The sequence below is a fragment of the Gobius niger genome, assembly GCF_951799975.1.
Source record: "Gobius niger genome assembly, chromosome: 14".
In the NCBI taxonomy this organism is placed as follows: Eukaryota; Metazoa; Chordata; class Actinopteri; order Gobiiformes; family Gobiidae; genus Gobius; species Gobius niger.
In genome coordinates, this window is record NC_136865.1 from 18602032 (window position 1) to 18622782 (window position 20751).

Here is a 20751-nt window from a genome sequence, read left to right on the forward strand (position 1 = left end):
TCCAGAGGCAACGCGCGCCGCAAACCCGTGTGAGATAGACAAAAGTGACATCTTCATACCAGTTCTACCCAAAGTTCACCATGTAGTCCCTAAGTGGCCAAAAACAATGTGGCAGCACTGACATTTAGCCTTTTAGCGGGAGCTGCAACCATCGCCATCTCTCTATTTGACCCGTTTTCTACTCGTCCCCACTGATCGGTGCATCTAATAACATTTCCCAAAAGCTGTCAAATAGCAATGTTGCACGATTTCCCCCCTCATGTTAACACCGACTAGTATTTGTACCGCGCTTTGCTACTACACAATATCCTCACTGGGCGTCATTATGAATTGATTGAATTGTTCCATTTTCCTCAATAGCTATGTTTTTAACGCAACAGGGAAAAGTGCACAGAGAAGTAAACAAATTTATATGATTTGGGAGAGTGGAGGAAAACAATAATAGGATTTCAACAAGCTATGTCTAAGGGAAACAAGAGAACTGCCGCTGGAACAAATAAAATGGGTGTCTGGGAGAGAGCTGGCGACCAGAGGGATAACAAGTAATATAAACACTGTGTGGTCATAAACAGAGATGATGCAACAATTGGTTGTTAGTTTTACACGGTATATGTGGATGTCACTCATTAACAAGTAATTATGAAATGTATTCTATCTATAACTGAAGAATAACACTATAAATGCCCTAATTCCCTGTTGTGTGTTTGGGGATACATTTATGTGTGGATTTCAACATTTCCACACTATGGCAGAGACACCAGAGCGGTGCTATGGGGCTGTTAGCTTTTCTCTTAAAGTGTTGAACTCCCAGGTAAATAAAGTAGTCGGCTGTGTGGTGTGAGTGTAGAAAGAATTTGAATGATGAATGAAAGTGCACAGGGTTGTTAATGAACAACAGAGAGTGAAGAGGAAGAGACGTGGAGAGAGAGAGGCTGCAGCCGAGGGGAATTCTACGCAAACAGATTGTTCCGTCTCGGGCCGGGTTTTGACAAAACGGGCTTGGGTCGATTTCGACTGATCCAACTACCGCTCGTGGCAATTTTAAAATGATGCTTGATTGTTTTGTGTACAACTCAATATGTACAACCTTCAATATTGATGACATTTTTCTTGATTTACACAATGTGAATCCATCCTCCATCCATGAATCCATCCTCCTTCTGTGGACCCACCACCTTCAGGAAGAGCCATAGGGGCTGGTGCAATGTGATTTGGGCATCTCCAACAGCTGCCCCACGACCCGGCAACGGACAAGTGGAAGAAAATGGATGGATGGATGGATGGATGGATGGATGGATGGATGGATGGATGGATGGGTGGGTGGGTGGGTGGGTGGATGGATGGATGGATGGATGGATGGATGGATGGATGGATGGATGGATGGATGGATGGATGGATGGATGGATGGATGGATGGATGGATGGATGGATGGATGGATGGATGGATGGACTTACACTGGCCCCGATATTCAACAGCTCATGGTTAACCTTCTCCATGACGCAACGACAGGTGGAAGTAAAGACTGTTATTGAAAGTCACACCAACTTGTAGCAAGTCCATCTATACAGCACGTCCTTTAGAAGTCAGTGTGCCATATGTGCCAATTCCATAACTGAATAAAAGACTGGCAACTGGCATGAAGGCCTAGCCAAATCAATCTCACACTGGGCCAAAAAGAAATGAGAAGCTAACATTGGCACACAGGAGTTGGGTTTCAAAGAGTAAATATTTTTCAACTTCTAGTCAGTACCGGCCTTTTTATTCGGTCTACCCATTGCGACAGAGCATATTGACTCATTTTGACAATTCCCTTTTGGCTCAAGAATAGAAAGCGTTTTGGGCAGCAGAAAACTATTTCGCCCGCTTCACTCTTGGTGTCTGGAGTGTGTCTGTCTGAGCCTCTTCCCTCTTCAGTGTGTCAGCTATAGTAGGCCAGTTAACAGTAATTATGAGGTTCGGCGTTAATTAGCGAAGAGCACCCAGCTGTTTCATCCCCACAAGACAAAAGGCCTCCAGCGCACACTCTTACACACTGCCATACACCCAATACATGCACATAGACATAGTCAGGCTAGCTGCTCCCACCTGAGGGAGACTTTGCAAAATGTCAGTCCTGTTCAGATTGTAATTACAGGGAGATTTGCTGGCTCTTTCACAAAGCCCTAATAAAGCATCTGACTGACACATACCAGTGTACCCGAGAAAACACACTGCATAGACCACGGAGATTCCAAGACACACACAAGCTTAATACAAATGCGAGCTGGGTCGGAGGCAAATACTGTACATGATAGCGGAGATGAGGCACATTCAAACAGGGCTTAGTCGTTTTCAATTACTGTCAACCTCTTAACCTCCACCTGAAAAGAGCACATTTTCGGCCATTATGCAAATCTTAAAGCTTCTTGAAAAAAGCGTGAACATAGCAACGTAAATGAGGGTGAAAGCGCAACAAAAAAGACACCAAAAAAAAGTACAAACAATTGCAAAAATGTACCTGAAAAAATTACCAAAAAATTACAAAAGAATAACAAAAAATTACAACAACAAAAAAAATATATACAAGAAAAAAATTACAAAACAATTACAAAAGATAAAATGAAAAATAAAATTAGACAAAAGCTGCAAAAAAGTTATTAACATGTCAAAAAAGCTACGAAAAAGTGACGTCAACACGGCAAAAATCTCAGATCAGATGTAGGTCTTAGCTTTCAAATGATGCGTTACTCTGCCTTATAGGCTGTAAGCGTCAGTCGAGAAGCTTTTAAATTTGGGTAAAGCCGAACCGGAGAAGATTCCTCGGTTAAAGTGAGGGGTAAGAGGTTAAGGCAGGAGTGATCTATTGTAGTCTTATTCGTCACACATAACACAGAACTTATCATTTTACCTCAAAACAAAGAACAAAGGTACAGCGATACAACCTAAGCAATAGTTACATTCATGTTACATTTTCTACATTGTTTTTTTTGTTGCCTACTGTACATGTTTTGGGTTGATGGGAGAAAATGGAGAAACTCACACAGACAAAGAAGAGATGATGCAAATTACACACAGAAAACCTGGGATCTTCTGGCTAACTAACAATTGACTCTGTGCATAACTTCGAACCAGAACAACACTGCCCAAGAAGTGACTTCCTGTTTTGATCCAGCAGACCAAAATAAAAGCACCATCTTATTCATTAGTTCAGCAGTTCATTAGTACAACTTTCTTTCTGCCTATAACAGGCAAAACACTTAAAATGTGTGTATTTAATTATATTCTTGTAATGTTGCAAGTACCTGCTAAACTAAACCATGAGACAAGCTGCGGGCTTTTATTTTGGCATGCTGGAATGAAACAGGAAGTCACTTTCATTCAATTCAGCAACTGTGCCGCCATGTTACTGTTCCTACTGCTGCTACTGCTTCTGCAATCATACTATTACTTTACTTTACTATTACTTATACTCTTATGCTCATAACTCCACTCGTCAATTTAATGTACTTTTTCCTTTTTTCTTTTATGCTTTTGTTATGTTCATTTGACCTGGCTTATTTGCAATGAAACAATTAGTTTTCACAATCTGGATAAACATATTCAGTTATCAAATGTCTGAAATCACACCAGTGTTCTCGCCAGCGCAATGTGAATTTCTGTGATTTTTTTTTTTTTTTTGTGAATAAGAGGGGTCTACTCGCCACACTTCAGCCAGCCCCGAGGCTGTGAAGAAATCCTGGTGAGAACCCTGCACACATGTAGCTCTTTCACACACTTACACCAGTATGTGGCTGTTTACAAAACAGCTACCAGGAAGGAGAAAGACCAACCAAATCAAACCAAATAGAGCAATAACTAGTTGTATTGATACGCACTTGGAACAACAAGTGGGCAACACAGGTGTGCGCTGCATCAACAGTTTTCCAGTTTCCACCAATCAGTATTCAGCTAATAAGATACTTCCTTAGCCACAGCATGTGCGGCTTGTTCAGCATCTGGCTTTCAAAATACATGAGGCGGCATGTGATTGATGGCCCTGCTCTCTTCAGGGGCATATGCATTTAATAACCATGATGCGCATTAAAACCCTCCACCTACACAATATGCTTAAGATAATCATAATATGCTAATTTATGGAGGGATTTTGTATGCGTCATCTTTATAGTCTACCCCCTTAAAGCTATCCCTGGCTACATTGGGGCCAGCGTTGGTTGGTGCAGTGGTTGCGTGGGTGGCACTGTCTGCCTGTCTGCTGCGTGCACGGGCCTGTTAGCGTGACTGTCTGTTCGTGTGTGGGTAATGTGTTGCTGGCAGGTTTCCGGTCCCTCGCTGTGCACTGAAGAGGAGGTACAATTAGGAATTCAGCACCCCACAGTTTCAACTAGGGCTACATTGGTACTTAGTGTCTTCTACATCCATTTCCCCCCAAGTACTCCTCCATCCCCCTTATAAGCTCATGTTAAGGGCGCACTTCTAAATACGAGAGGAGACTGCAGTATCGCTCTTCATTTTAGTAATTGTTGGTAGTAAACAAACAGCATTTATATTTAGGACAACAATCTGCTCTCATTCAAAGACTACACGCTTTGTCCTCTTGTTTTGCTGTGCTGTCCATGCAGAGGTAAGATTTGGAGTCTTGCATACAGCACATGGGTTCCATAGATACGATCAGTCAGATGAACACAGAGAACAGGATGTAATTAAAGTAGAGATAGCGGTTACAGAGGAAAACTCCTAAAGACCCAATTTTGTCACTGTCCCATTAGGCTTCAAGTCAGATTAATAACAGTTAACCCAGATGCCATTCACTGTCCTTATGCTAAATGTGCAAAATGTATATATATATATATATATATATATTTATTTATTTTTAAAGGAAACTTTGCCTGCTCAAGAAGTTAGTGAAGGTGTTTTCTCACTGGACCAGAACATTGTAATGATACTAGGGATGCACCGATCCGATGGTATCAGATATCAAAGCCGATACTGGAAAAAATACGATATCGGGTATTGGCTACAAATATCCGATACTGATAGAATGATACCAGTTTTGGCTCTCAACGCCTTAAAAACACAACTTTTACCACCGAAAGCTAAGTGAATATGGGCATGCTGTATATCGTTTTAAAGCTAAGAACCTATAGAATTTAATCACTGATTTAGTTTTAACCTCCACAAATGTATTTTTGATCGCCGCGCAAAGTGCCACACTAGCAATAGCATGCTAAGGCTAGCGGGTGCATGCTAATGCCAACGAATACAAACCAAGGCTGGGACAGAAACTGTGATAGAAATACCTGAAGTAGCCTAATATAATAAAATAACCACTGCTGAAGCCAAATGTTTGTATTTTAGTTTAAGAAATAACTGTTCTCATTATTTGTAATGATCAGATCACTTCATGTGAGTTGTTTGTATTAATGTAATATACCCAAGAATAATTAGTGTAGAAAAGTCCAGTGATCCTTGTTTAATGTTCATCCATTAGTTTATCAATAGTTATAATTGATAATTGATCTGTAACATTATGACAATAAAATATGACTTTATTGATTTTCAAATGGAGAAAGAGTCAATTTAATTTTTCACTCTGAAAAAGCCACTTGTCTCTTGGCATCGGTAAATATCGGATATCGTCAGACACTCAAACCCCAGTATCGGTATCGGTATCGGTAGCAAAAAAGCTGGATTGGTACATCTCTAAATGAAACTGTTATGTTTCAGAGCAAATATGAGAAGCCCATACTTCAGCCAGCATCTCGCATTCATTTGGCACGGCTTCATGGAACATTACATGCAGTGGATGCACAAGAAAAATAGCGCAGAAATAACATTCTGAGTAAAAGCCAGCGTGACAGATTGTTTTGGTATTAAAGGAATAGGCCACCGTTTTTACATACTAAAATATGTTCTTACCTCACTATAGCCGAGTTAATATATCCCTGTCTGGTCTTTGTCCGTGCGCTCTGTCACGCAAACGGAGCACATACGCAGCCTCTCCCACATGTCACATAGCTCCGAAAAAGCTCACGATAGAAGCTACCAAGCTCTTCCACGTGTTCCCTATTTAAATAAAGTTACGTGAAGTGTTTTCGTGCGAAGTATATTTACACAGAAATGTAACATGTCGATTTTATAAACAAATAAAGAGGGGGACTATATTGTGAGGCGTAATGATACGAGGAGCAAAACGTCCGCGCAGTAACTCCTAAAGGTTATTGACGGAAGTGAGCGGGGGAAGTCTTTAGGAGTTACTGCGCGGACGTTTTGCTCCTCGTATCATTACGCCTCACAATATAGTCCCCCTTTTTATTTGCTTATAAAATCGACACGTTACATTTCTGTGTAAATATACTTCGCATGAAAACACTTCACGTAACTTTATTTAAATAGGGAACACGTGGAAGAGCTTGGTAGCTTCTATCGTGAGCTTTTTCGGAGCTATGTGACATGTGGGAGAGGCTGCGTATGTGCTCCGTTTGCGTGACAGAGCGCGCGGACAAAGACCAGACGGGGATATATTAACACGTCTAAAGTGAGGTAAGAACATATCTTAGTATGTAAAAACGGTGGCCTATTCCTTTAAGGATCAATGCCTTCAACACTATTCAATCTTTGAGATGTTATTACACTATTTAACAATGTACAAGTTAAAGAAATTATAAGTTACTATGTATTAAATTATGTAAACTAGTAAGGTGTGTTTTTACATTTTTAGTTATATTTTCACATTCACTAGACCTCCCCCAGAACATATGTCTCCTTTAATTTGTCCTTTCTAACGCAGACTTATGGACACACTCCAAATATGGGTAAATACAAGGCATGAAAGGTTGTCTGGATTAGTTCAGAGCTCTCTGTAAAACAAGCTCCAGTAAATGATTTGCTTGCTGCAAAAATAAACAAAACAAGCATCAATAAACATCTATAGAGCAAAAGGCCCAACGCTCTGGGCTAAGTACAGAGTAGTTATTGCTTGTCAAACTCTTCAACATGTCAATAGTGATGACATAAAAGGACTCTATGGGTGCTAATATGGAATGGCATATACCGGTGTGTAAGAAAGAGCAAATGAGCATTCAGAATAGCAACACTTATTCGGTAGTTGATGCTGAAAGTTGTTACAGCCAAAAGAATGCAAGACTTTTTGTAATGCTCTTCAGCAAAATTGGTACTCATACTTCAATGCAATATTTGCTTACCACTACAATAAATAAACCATTTATTTTCTACCATGGGGAACCATTACATTTCCACAGCTTGCTCTTACACGATCCTAAGATAATGAATAAAAGGAAATACCAATACAAAACACTCTATTAGCAACAGTTCATAATGCCACCATACCTTTCCTTGCCTTGGATGTTTCATTCATTCCAAGGCAAGGCAAAGTGTATCTATTGCCATGCACCTCTCATGCTCCTTGATGAAACAAGTGTTTGGGAAATGCCCAAATTTACAACAAGCACTGCCTTATACATTTCAGAGATGGATGAACAAATGTCTGAATGTAATCCATTAATCCCTAATCCTCCTCGATTTCATTATGTGAGACAGAAGTTGGCTTGTTTGTACTTCCACGGTGTAATTGAAAAACTCTAAACATGCGTCTGAACTGGGTTAATGGCTCGACCGCAGAACAAAGCGGGCGAGTTTTAGAAGTGAAAGCCTGCTTAAAATTTTAAATACTGCATGTATATACGCAAAGGATGGCTAATTAATATTTCAGCCTTTTGGTGCTAAATGTGCGCTGGATAATTTAAAGATAAAGTGTCTTGCAGATTGACTGGAGGTGGCCTGTATTCCTCTGTGGCGCCGCGATAACGCTGTCCAACACTGAGCACTGGGAATGATGCACTAACAGTACATATACAGCGTTATAGACATAAATAATAGACACATGAAATGGAGTCATATCATAAGGTCGTAAAGAGCTTAAGGAGAGAGATGTAGTGCTGCATGCTACATTTTTAAACCAAGTTTTATGTACCATAATGCAAAGCAAAAAGCTGCTTACAGTATGCATTGAGGATACTTGAGTAACTGTGAGGCGTAGTACTTAATCTTGCATGTAACTACTACAGTCTTTACCTGTAGGGATTGAGTACTCCAAAGGGAAAATGTCTCTGTAAATACAAATGATATATGTGAATTTGGGCAGAGAGCTACAGGTTGGAAACCCCTGCCCTAATGTATAATTTATATTTAAGCACATTATTGAACATTTTTTCAGCTTTGCAATTGGCTCATCCACATTTATGATACACTGCCTTGTACGAATAATGTACTAAGTGCAATTGCAGACGTTTCTTGTTTTTACCTTGTTCTCCATCTTGGTCGTGTTTGTATTTCAATCACTTTCATCAAACTGTTTTTGATCTTGGAAGCTTGTGTTGGTTCAATTTTCAAAAAGCATTTGTTCATCAACTGCCACTTAGACCCGCCTTTGCCTCTTTTGTTTGTTCGATAATATAGCGGAGATTGCCGGTGAGGCGCAAACATCACTTGGCACAATTGAGCGTTGCTACGAGACAGAGTTACTGCCAACAAGATGCTCTTTATGTGTTCAAGACGTCAATGAAAATGTGATCTTGTGCATTGCATTTGATATTCAAGGTATTCAAGGCAGCAAATTAAATCAAGTGTGTTTTTTCTGATCCATTTGACCCATTTCCGTGCCATACAGTATGCTCTGCTGTGTTCAAGAAAAACATGTAACAGAAATTGCACCATGAAATGTTGCAGTGTTATTTTGCTGGAGAAGGTGCACATGAAAAGTAAGAGGTACGGTAACTTAAATTAGGTTATTCCCATCTATGGAGCCACGTTTTATGTTGTGGCTGAATTGATAGACTCTCTGTTTTTATGCATTGGGCTGGGCGGTTTAGCAGCTGCCTCCTGTCTGCCCCCTGACCCGGGGTGAGATGGATAGGGGGGTGGAGGTGTGTGGGACAGGTACAAAGTGGGGGGACGGGTGCAAAGAACAGACGTTCAGTGTGAAAGATCAAACCATAGCGGCTGTGCACTGTGGAGCCCTGCTGAGTCTTTGTCTGCTAATCAGACAGGCCATTCGCAAAGTGCTATTTTATGAAAATGCCATTTATTTCCATATTGGACATGATGTACTCTCTGTAATGAAATGTTTTGTTCTTGTTAATACAGACAGTGTACCGTTTAAAAAGGCTCTTTGGGTATATTGATACCTTTAGTGTGAAATACAGCTGCTTGACATTTACTGGTAACAACCAAAGTGGAACATAGCGGAAAGATGTGTGTTGCACAGCAAAGGAACACTTTGTTGAGTTTTGATGCTTATGATCGCCATTACATGGGTTTTGTTCTTGAGTGTTATTTTAATGTACTGTAGTTTTGAGATACCTATTAAAGCAGAACTAAGTAACTCATGCCCTAAGCGCCACTGCGGGTGTCGTAGCATGTTGCAGGTTTTTTTTTACTCATTAATTGTCCGTGAGAGTAAATACTACGCTGACAGAAAAGACAAACTGAGATATTGTGACAGAACTTAATGACACAATGGAGATATTTTTTTCACTCAAACTTGGCTGTAAATACTGTTTAAGTGGCGCTAGCCCACAGTTAGCTTTGCTCGTTAGCCTGTTAGCTTCTTCTTCGTGATTCCATTAGTGTGTATTGCGCCTCCGACCCGGAGGCAAGGAAGTTGCAAGGGTGGTTTTCTGGATGAAGACACCAGAGGGAGATGAAAGACCCCATCCCATTAACACTTATATTACCCCCAGAGGGACTACGAAAAGGATTTATAAAACACATAAACACATTACTTGTTCTTCTTTAAAATGCAAAAAGTAAAAACAAACAAAAAAACTCCTACACGAGCCTGCGTTTAACACATGCTTATCATTAGGATTGTTGCTCCAGGAAAGTGGCTCATTTTGCTCAAGGTAGTGACCATTCATGCCCAAAAACTCCATCAAAAAGCCCTTTAACCAAACAGCAACACTGAAACCTGATCCAACGAGACTCATTTTGGATTCAGCGTGTCTCTGCAGTTATTCGTGACACTTTGATTCAATTGAGCTTTTTAGGGAGCTTGCAAAGTTTGCATGGGGATACGTATAGTTGAAAGTGCAGTGATTGACATGAGGAGGCCCAGAAAGCAGAGGAGGGGGAATAGAGCAGGGAGCAGAGGTAAGCAGGTGACAGCAGTAGCCTCCAGCTGTGAACTGAGCGCGCCCAGAAACAGCCTGACAGAGCCTGCTGGGAAAATGAGTCTTTGCACACAAACACACATGCATTAACCCGGAGAAGACTACCCTCACAGACAGGCGCGGAACAAAAAAAAAAGGCCCCTGCAGCAGCAAGAAAAGTGTGACTAGCCATGCAAGCAAAAATGCTCATTACAAACCATCAGCAATTCTACTTTTACACTGGTCATACAAGTTTGCCAGGTCATTTCTTTCAAACACAGCAGCTTTGTCCATGTGAACTTGCTAACATCGAGGCCAAGTTCAAACATGACAGAACATATGTGAAGATGAGAAGATTAGTTGCTGACGAAGCCTCTTCATTTGAGGTTCAGTTACACTGCAGTGGAGTGGAAAGTGTAATTTAAAATTTTTGCCATGACAAACACTACATCTACGGAAAATTCCTCTGACAACAATGATTAGCTGTAAACGCAGGTAAAGACAGTTCTTTCCCTCTCGTGCACATGTGAGATAAAAATCTAATCACAAAGTATCGCATGTGCTCTCATTAGAAGGCTCCTTTAAGAGCAGGAGATTGGGAATTACCATAATGAGATAAGCCCGTGGTATGTGATGTGCTGTGAACAGAGGTGCGTGCGATGTTCGCTGACAGCGGTGTGCCGTGGTTGGGGCCAATTGGGCTTTACCTGTCAACACACACACAAACACCACCCCTCTCTGGTACCCCCTCAAAGTCCTCGGGAAAATCTGATTCATAAAACATTTCCTAAATAACGAACTTAAACGAAATCACATTTGCACTGTTTGTATATAGAGCAGCTGAATGCCCACTAAAGGTTACTGTGATTGGTTGATGTTTTGTGCACATGGCAGTTAAAAAAGCAGTAGGGTTCAGAGAAGAGTCATCTGACACCTGCCTCAACGAATTACCTTCACTACAACAGCCATGTTTTCCACCGTACATACCGTCAGAGAGCAGGTATCGCCTTTTGAAATGTCCTTTATCACAGCTACGGAAACAACGCACTACGAAGGAATACGAACAGCCCATTAATTACTTAAGAAGCCCCTTAAGGCACTGTATGTATTAGCAAAGCACGTCATAGTTATCTAACGCGACTTGACACAAATTATCGCCATCTCCATTAGCTAAATCTATTATTATCATTATTATTACAGGCTCTGGAGGCATGTCTCTAATGGTCTAGTCTAATTGTAGTCATTATTGTGACTTTTTACCATTGGGGTTTATGGGTAGCCAAGCAACCACTTGACTTAAACCTTATTCGTGCCACATTCCCATAGTCTTGGCTCTAACTTGCTACACTTTACCTTGTTTATGTGTGAATGTCGAGTAAGTCATTTTGATAATGATTTGTATTTAGAGACACTCTGCCATTGTGCACCCAAAATACTAAGTCACCAGCACAAATCGTTGCTCAAAAATCGATCCATATTTGTCAAAGCAGTTTTACACTATGAATGTAACCACAAATCTGAATTTGCACTTAGAAACGAGCCAAACTGCAATTAGGCGCTAAAATCTTGCACACATTTCATTGGCTGCGGCGTATAATTATCAATGTCATTAATCAAAGCAACGTATTATCTCGGCGTATGTCATCTCATTACATGATTGGCTTCAACAATGTTTGGAGCTAGAGTAGTCTCATCTATTTGTGGAATAATTAGTTAGTTGAAGAAAATGTCATAGTAAAAATGTAATGCCATTTATAAACCTAACTCAGAGACTAAACACAATATCCAAAATCCATCCGAAGAAACAACTCTGGGCCCCCAAGATAATAAAAGGAGATGAGTAATATATAGTCAGACTGTTTATTACAAAACACCTTTCCAAAGACCTACAATGAAAATCTCAAGCCTTCAAACTCCATAAGACAGAAATGACAAAATCAGAAAATAACTCAAAGATAAAAAGCTATTACTTCTGAGGGGACAAATGGAGGCTGATCATTACTGTCCAGCTGAGTGCAAACTATTGGTAAACAACGTAAGGGAGACAATTTTATCATGCTGTGCCGCTACACGAACACGCATCACATGCCAGTTTATTTCGGCAAATTATGTTTTGAGTTTGACCCAGAGGGAAAGTGGCGAGATGACAAAATAGGTGGGAATTTAAGTTGTAGTGACAGGCGTGACGGCGAAATCTATTTTACTAAAGTTAGTCTAAGGTTGTCTTGACATCATTTCAAAAAGATAATAATAACCAAGAACTCAATCATATTTTGTTTTCATTCTGTCCTCTCACTCACCCCGGTCTGTGCGTGTTTTCCACTTTGTTATTCCAGGAGCGTCGCGATGCAGCTTCAAGCAGGAATCTCCTGTCATCTGTGCATTTTCCCCAGAGGCCTTGCAGTCATTAAGGGCATCAGTATCTTCCTCAAGGACAGAGCGACAGCCGCAGACTCCGCTGTCAACAGGGAGCTGAACTCTGACCTCTCTCTGCCGTTTATAAGTCCATCCGTCTCTCTTCCTATATACGGCACTCTTTTATTTGAGTCCTGGCTTCCATCTTGAAAATGAACTGACCACGTCAGTGGCAGACATGGTATTGCTCACGTAAATGTGGAAGCGGCAGGTGTTTGTGTGTTTTTTTCGTCTAAGGCCATGCTGTGACATCACCTGCATACCCTCTATAGGTAAAGTGGTTTATTAAACTCATCATGAACACCCACAAAGGTCCATATTTCTAGGCCCTTTTGTTCTCCAATACCAATGATCCCAAATAAAACGTCAAATCTATGTCTATATCTTTTTGTCTTTCATCTTGGAGCTGTCTCTAAAGTGAAACAATCTTACAATGTGAAAACCTAATAATAACAATAATGTATACATAATGCACTTAAAGGGACTATATAGAGTTTAAAAATGTTACAATTATGTATTTTCCTCCCTGTACATGTTCCAGCAATGTCCTAATGTGTAGAATGAGCCCAGACCTGTTCACCACAACTGCCTCTAAAATCCTGCACTTACGCATAAGACTACAGACATTACATTGCCTTATTTATTCAAAACACACTATGGTAAAGGAACTGTATCCACAGCTGCCATGGGTCAGACTGATGGAAGGGAAGCTGCCAATTTGACTAAATATCACAGGCCCGATCTTGTGCATCAAAACGGAGACGATAGCATGACATTGTGAGCTCAGTAGGAGCACTTTGTGATCTTGCCACTCCAGACTTAGCGCATTTAAGTGGGTGGAGACACAAATTTTCCTCCAACCAGATCGACTCCGCGTCCAGGAGAGTGGTTGTGTGGGAGTGCGGGGTGAACATGTGCTTTTGCTGTGGCCGATCCGCGCCACAGCGGACGCTGTAGCTCTTTTTCTCTCGAGACGTGAACATCGTTTAGCTCACGATGGGGTAAATAAAGTTTTTAGTTTGACCTGTGAGAGCCTAAGGCTTAAGAAAGAACGCAAGACAGCGCAATGTAAACGAGGAAGTGAACGTCAGCCGTTTTTCCATCAGTGCAGTCGCCTCCTCTTGTGACGCCCCCTCACAGGTGGCGGAGGCGAATGGCACATATAGCGCCGCCACTCGGAAATAATTCGCCAAGAGCCTGCGCCGCCCCGTGCGCCGCCACAAGTACTGGCCCCACAAGTTATATTTAGTCAGTCTCCAGACTAAATATAACTTGTGATATTTAGTCTGGCCAATACATTTTCTCGTAGGAGAAGTGTGGTTTACGTATGGATTGTCCATAGCCGTTTATTGGGCGCTACGAATGTCTATCTACGATTGGCTCTAGCCAGTCGTATCAATTGTATCAATTGTGTTGATGACATATGACGTACCCACTGCAAACTTTCGAGTTAAACTATTTAGAACACACTAAAGCTGGATCAAAAGTCGGCGTCGCGTCTGCTGCTGTCATGTTGGATCCGTAAACAGACAACAACCTTCCATATGTCGAATAGTGCATCATCGTCTTGCCGTCCCTCCTCGTTCTGTGATTGGTCTCCAAATCCATGCGAAAACTTCGGCCATTGTCCCCAGGCTGCAGTGCAGTTCAAAATGATTCAAGCGCACACAGCAGCATGGCTACCTCTGACCAACACCTACCATTACATTCATAGACGGGCAAAGAGAGTTAAGTGTCTTGCCTGAGGACACAAAGACTTCCAACCTTCAAGTTAAGTTAAGAGATGACCCTCTCTACGATCTGAGCCACTGTTGCCCCAAAATCTAGAACGTAGGTACAGTGATTTACACTAAGATCCAAGCACTGTACATTTCCATAGATGTACGACTCATTGCCTTTTTGATGTGTCAAAGCTAATTCAAATTTCATGTGAAATCTGAGAAGGTGACTCTTGAAGCCTTACACATTTTCCACAGACTGATGCCATATTGCACGACAGTGTTTTTCACACCAACACACATATACCGCCACAATCTGTCACATCTCCAAAACCTCTTTTTTATTTCATTTTAAAGACAGTTACGAGAAGACACGCTGAATAGAAGTCTCACACACACTCATCAAAATGCACAAAACTGCATTGGCCACACTTGGATGCCTTGTGTTCCCCTAGGGGGGCCATCACAAACTCTTACACACAAACATAAACGGGGGAAAGCGCCAGACGCACAGTGGCATGCAGACCTTCCTGTGATGTGCTCCAAGAAAAGTCCAATGAAAAATTAACAGAGACAGTTAGCCTCGTATCCAGCTGGTGCTTCCTGTTGGGGACTGAGTATGTGAGGCAAAGGAGCAAACATGGCTGTCATCGGGAAGGAGGGAGGGGGGTGCTCCAATTTTTAAGACTGAGGCCAAGTTTCAAGTGTAGAGGCTTGAGTTGTAGCATATTGAAATACAGCTACGTTCACATGGATATTATTGCCAGGGCATCTCGATTTGACGTGCAAAGTGCATGGAATGAGTATGTAGAAATATATGGTCATATATTAAAGGCTTATTATGTTCAAGCCCTTAAGCAAAATTCTACACAGGCGGATTTGCATAGTAGTGCTACATCATATATTTTGCAGATTTGTAAACATTGAAGGGAAAAATACTATTACTATTACTATTACTACTATTACTGACCTTTACTTAATCCATTTTAATCGGCAATACATTACATTCTACCATAAATTTTACCACAAATATAGTCAGCTGTGATGCACTAGCTTTCCCTATATCATTTTACATAAGGCTTGTGTCCTGAGCTAATATCCTATCAACGCTTTGAAACAATTGTTTTGTCAGGTTAAATGAAAGGAGCACTTGTATTTAATTTAAGAAAACATAAATTATACAACAGGATGGTGGAGCGTCTGTCAGTTACTTACCAATGATTCACGCGAAAAGGTTACACTGTGCTTTTCTGGCGCCTTCATGTTTGCATTCATTTATGGTGTAAGTGTAATTACACCTCTCGAACTGACGTACAACCCTATTGTGTAATGCAAATATTTGCTCAAACCTTAGGGGAATTAGTATGAATGTGTATAAAGGCCTGTAATTGGCCCAAAGCGGCAAGTAACAGCTGGACATGCAAATAGCAGAGGCGTCTCTATCCATTACAATTTGCTTTAGAAATTATCACATCTTTCAATTTAACAGCCTGTTGAAAGGCAAGGGGCAGCTGAGTGTGTGTAATCATAAATATCCAAATATCAAAGCAGGCAAAGTCAAATCTTACATGATTCATTACAGTATCAAGCAATTAACAGTAAAACACTTTCACAGTACTATCTTTGGTGAACTTACATGGACATATATTAAGACTATATAAATGAACAGCATAACCCAGGGACTAAAGCATGATTCAATCCGGTCTACGGCAGAACCAACAATAGGTTAGTCTAAACAAGGACTGAACAGTGGCTGCATTCAAAGATTTGGCTGATTTGCAAGCCCTAAAATAACGCATTTGAGTGAGAAACTGCAAGAACATTTACATATCAAGAAGCGAACGGAGAAAGTGGTACAATATAATGAAGTGTGGAGGCGAGATAGATAAATGCAGAAGGACGTTTGCAGAAAATAGGGACAAGAAAACAACTCTTTCCAGATGAGACGAGAGAGAGCACTACCAAGAATGGTGATATGCACTTAACATTGTAGAAGAAGTGCTATAGAAGTGAAGAATACAGTCCTGACATGAGGTCTCTCTGTACTTCTCAAGATTCAATCACCTTGAGTTGATTTTTTTTTTTTTTGTACTTTCGTGGTGGAAATAGAAGTTAAAGGGAAAAGAAGAAAAGCGAGAATGCAAAAGAATTACCAGAATTACCAAGTCAGTGAGTTGGAATGATTGAAAACAGTGGGATTAGTTGAATGAAAGTCAAGAGGGACACAGCAAAGTGGAGCATACAAAGACAAACAGAGGGGCCAGAGCTGAGGAGATAAAAGATGAACCGCAGAGAGGCTGATGTGAGAGACTCAAGTTCAACGATGCTCGCATTGAAATGTTGAACGCACGACACAGACGACGATCTTGGTAAAAGAAACCCACATGACACAGCATCCCCATCAGCCCATGCCAATGTCATCAGTGTGCTGGAATTCTCAATGTGTAGTTTACGCATCTTGAGTTGATTGCAGATTCACAAAAATGGGTAATTCACCCCTCGTCTCACTATAAGGATACACCACCTTGATGAGGGCTAATCTCCAGGTGGTTAGCATATTTGGTTCTTTTTAAAAAAGCATATCCATATCTAAAACATGCCTTCATGACTGGTACATTACTGACCTTTCAACTTGAATGATTACTTTTGAGATATCTGAGTGAATGAGCAACCATCAAGCCAATCATCAATTACCAGCAGAACCTCCACTGTGTAGCTAAACACTTGATCTGGACCTATAATAACCATAAATGCCACTGTGTTCTACATAATGGGCCCAATGAGAGGCACATTTCCTGGAATCACTGTATATTTCTGCGTTATATCATCCGTGCTTTATGTCAACCCTTGATCCTTGAGCCTTCGGTTCACCGCAAAGCTTAGCCCAACGCACACACACAGACGGCTGAGTCCCGCTAGCGCCGCACTGCCCGCCTTTTTTTTTTTTCCTCGAATGATCAAGAGGCTGACTGCAACAGACACGTCTCTCTCCGCGAGTAGGCAGCCATAAGACACAGGATTAAATGTGTGTTAGAAGAGCCGGGGACGCGCTATAACGTTCAGCGTGGCAGACTCGCCGGTGCTCCTATGGCATGGGGACCGATCACACTAAAGCATGGGTCCCTTCCTTGCACGGAAGAGTCACTACATGCAAAATGTATGCTATTAAACCACGCGCTCCCGATCAATACGTGACAGTTCTAAAATGATTACCACTTCTCTCCCAAGCAGTAACTAAAGCAGGTAAAAGATAAGCACTGGCATGTTAATGGTCCGCGGCGGTCAATGACTTATAATCAGTATCTTCAAGTTCTCGACAGCAGCAATCAATCTGATATCGAGAGATGGGTTGTATAAAGCCAGGGTTGGAGGAGCAGTTCGTAGAGCCGTGACAGCCAGTTCAATTTAACAAGGATGACCAACGGCTGAATTACCAGGCAGCACCAAGGGATCACTGATAAATTTCAATCAAAGCATGTTGCCAGAACAGAGCGAGCCCTACATTTACATGGGAGCGTCTATAGAAATTAAATTGACTATTTTTAGCCCAGTGGGTTAATCGACGGGTCACGCCTGCTCACTTCATTAAAAGGATTTCTAATTTGTTACCCAGATGATGACCATATGCATTAACTATTACTTTATTTGATCATTTACATAAAATGATTGATGATGACCTGATTACAGATTCGTGAAATTGTGCTGAAATCAAAATCGTTCAATATTAGTGGTTTAAAATGTAAGTTTGTCCATTCACTGACCCCTAATGTTGAGAGTTAAGACTGTTAAGACAATGATGAGAAGTGCTATTACTTTACAAACCTTCCCATAGCTCACACATCGTGATGCTAACCCAGCACAAAGCACACATGTAGGTCTAAATGATGGTAAAAAATGAGCATATGTGCTTTGTGCTTCGGCATGTTTGCTGAGTAAATTAAACCTCTGGAGCCACAGGACAAAGCTGACAGGCGGGAGCAGTGAGGATTCCAGCACTGAGTGGAGGAGAGAAAACTTAGCAGGAACGATGCAGATAACAAGCGTAACTCTTCTCATTTCATAGTGATAAGGTAGTGTCTGATTATTAAAACAAACACATGTATACATTCAAAGCAACATTGTCCTGGCATGTTCCACATTGTTGATCTTTTTTGAATCATCTCCTTTTTTCTTTTCAGGTGTATTTGGTGAAATTCCCACCCAAGATAAACAGAGCGTCAAACCTATATGCCAGATGACACTGCCAAAAGGTCTACATCAAATGATGACTTTCTTGGAGATAAAAGCATAAAATAAAAATGGTGTTGCTTCTTAAAAGACTTGACCTTCAAAGAGCATGGAAGTATTCAGAAGAGAAACTTGTATGCACCTTGTAGCCACCATTCAATCCCTGGTAATCCTGGTCTTTCCTGCACAGAACTATGAAAATCTTTCATTCTCATTTCATCCGCAGCAGCTTGCTCTCCTGCTTCACAGACTTTATGAAATCTGCATAATCACACCAAACTGGTCTTTCAAACTGGGTGCCGTGTGGAGGGACATAGCGGCTCAAAGAATCGGACAAAATATTTCATTCAAAAGTGCTGTATCATCAGTTTGTGTAGTTTCCTTTTGGGGGGATCTGGTTGAGGTACCACTAAATGCTTCTATTGGAAGTAGAGCAAAGGGGCCATCGTCCAAGCAAGTGGCTGCGGAATCTACAAAGCCTAACTGTGCTCTTAGATGTTTGAATCCACCTTGATCTGCATTTTTCCAGTTGGCATCACAATTATTGGCTTTAGCTGAGGTGCATTCCATCAAGCCATTTCATGTATTCATTTCTGTTGCTTGAGTAGATAAAGGTAAAGATAAAGTTAAGTAACGTTAGTGCTTTAATGCTGACCAGCAGACGCCACCTTCTCATCCACCGCACATCCCTATCACAATCCTAAAATAAACCAGATACTGTCCAATTCCGTCACACCAATTGGTTCAAAGAAAAGTGGAATTTGTTTCATTGTTTCCAAAATACCTCTTTTTGACTGAAAACACACACAAAAAACCAACTTGTGAAGCAGTGCCTCCTCACTCCAAAAGGCGCAACCACAATGAGCACTACTGATGATTTGACATAGCTGCGAGTCAACTGTATGAGAAATTATGAGAATTTATTTTTTTGTTCACAGGCTTCAGCAGAATCCATTAGTGGCCATTTCATTACTTTACCTCCCAGATTGGTTCTTAGAGTTGCATTGCAAAGCTCCATACAATGATTGGTTACCTGCCAATGGCCAAAAGAGTAGACTAATTTAGCAGCAGTGGCCAAAATGGAACAGCAGCATTTGGCCTGTGGCTTGCTTAAATTTTCCAGCCTCTCTTTTTTTTTTTTTTTCATATAAACCTTTGTCCCCAGAATGTTGCTATACATCAAGGGCACATTTAATTACACAAGTATTTACCATTCAGCTTTCTCACAATGAGGTTTCATTTGCTTGCGTCGCCAACCTCTTTCTCACCTGTTGCTAGAACACATTATTTATTCAGGAACAAGGAGAACATTTGAATGCCAAGTAACTAGCGTCTTAATGGAAGAAGTGGTAAAAAGAGGTAAAAAAGTTGGGTCTTGCAAACCGACTGTTGCAAGACACAGCAGTGCATCTTTGCTGTCTGGCATGGCATAATATCTTTTACCCCGTTGTCTTGACTGTAAATGGCTTTTATCAGAGGATAAAGAGATCAGTGCCAACCTGAGGTATAACAGAATTCTGCTTCAGGATCCCACTCTCTTGTGTCAAACGTTCCAATATTTCAACAAGGCGACCAAAGAAGATCGAAAAATGGTCCACGGAGGATGTGTGTCTGGAGGGGGGTCTTTGATCACGCTCTGACTGCAAACCCACCTGTCCTGACCTGTCCAATGGCGATACAAATCTATAGGCGTTTCTGCCCAGTCAGCCAACAGCATGATCTCCCTCTAACACGGGGATCATGCAGACTTTACCATGACAATGACGAATGCCTGCAAATAACCTCCCAAGTCTTTGCGATCTTCTCTCGCCTTGAGCCACACTTCTCAATCACTCTATACCTAAAGCATGTCTCCTCTTCCAAGTTTATCCAACGGAGAGAAAAAAACACGCTGGACTTGGGATGCTCGGAGACACTGCTGTACCTTGCCTGTGATCTGCTATTTTTGCCAGTGAACTTTGCCTCGCCTGCTCAAAAGATCTGGTAACCCTTTCGCTCCCCCAATCCCTCTGCTTTCTACGTCATCCGCTGTGGTTTCTCCTCTCTCTTAATTCTCTTGTGATGAATGCCTGCTTCTCTATAGCACAGTGACCACACCTGATGCAGCAGTGCAAGATGAAATGGGTTTAGTGCTTTGGTTTCGCACGGAAGTTATCTCACACCAAATCTATTGCCGGGTGACTGAAAAATCGCAGATACTTTAACACTGTGTTTTACTTAAGATGGCATGGCAGACAGCAGATAAG

General features: G+C 41.3%; 1 protein-coding gene across 1 annotated transcript in view; it reads right to left on the minus strand.

Moving 5' to 3' along the window:
• LOC306974403 (CUB and sushi domain-containing protein 3-like) overlaps nucleotides 1-20751 on the minus strand; it is a 383839-nt gene that overhangs the window by 361531 nt on the left and 1557 nt on the right. The gene's annotated exons all lie outside the window — the stretch shown is intronic.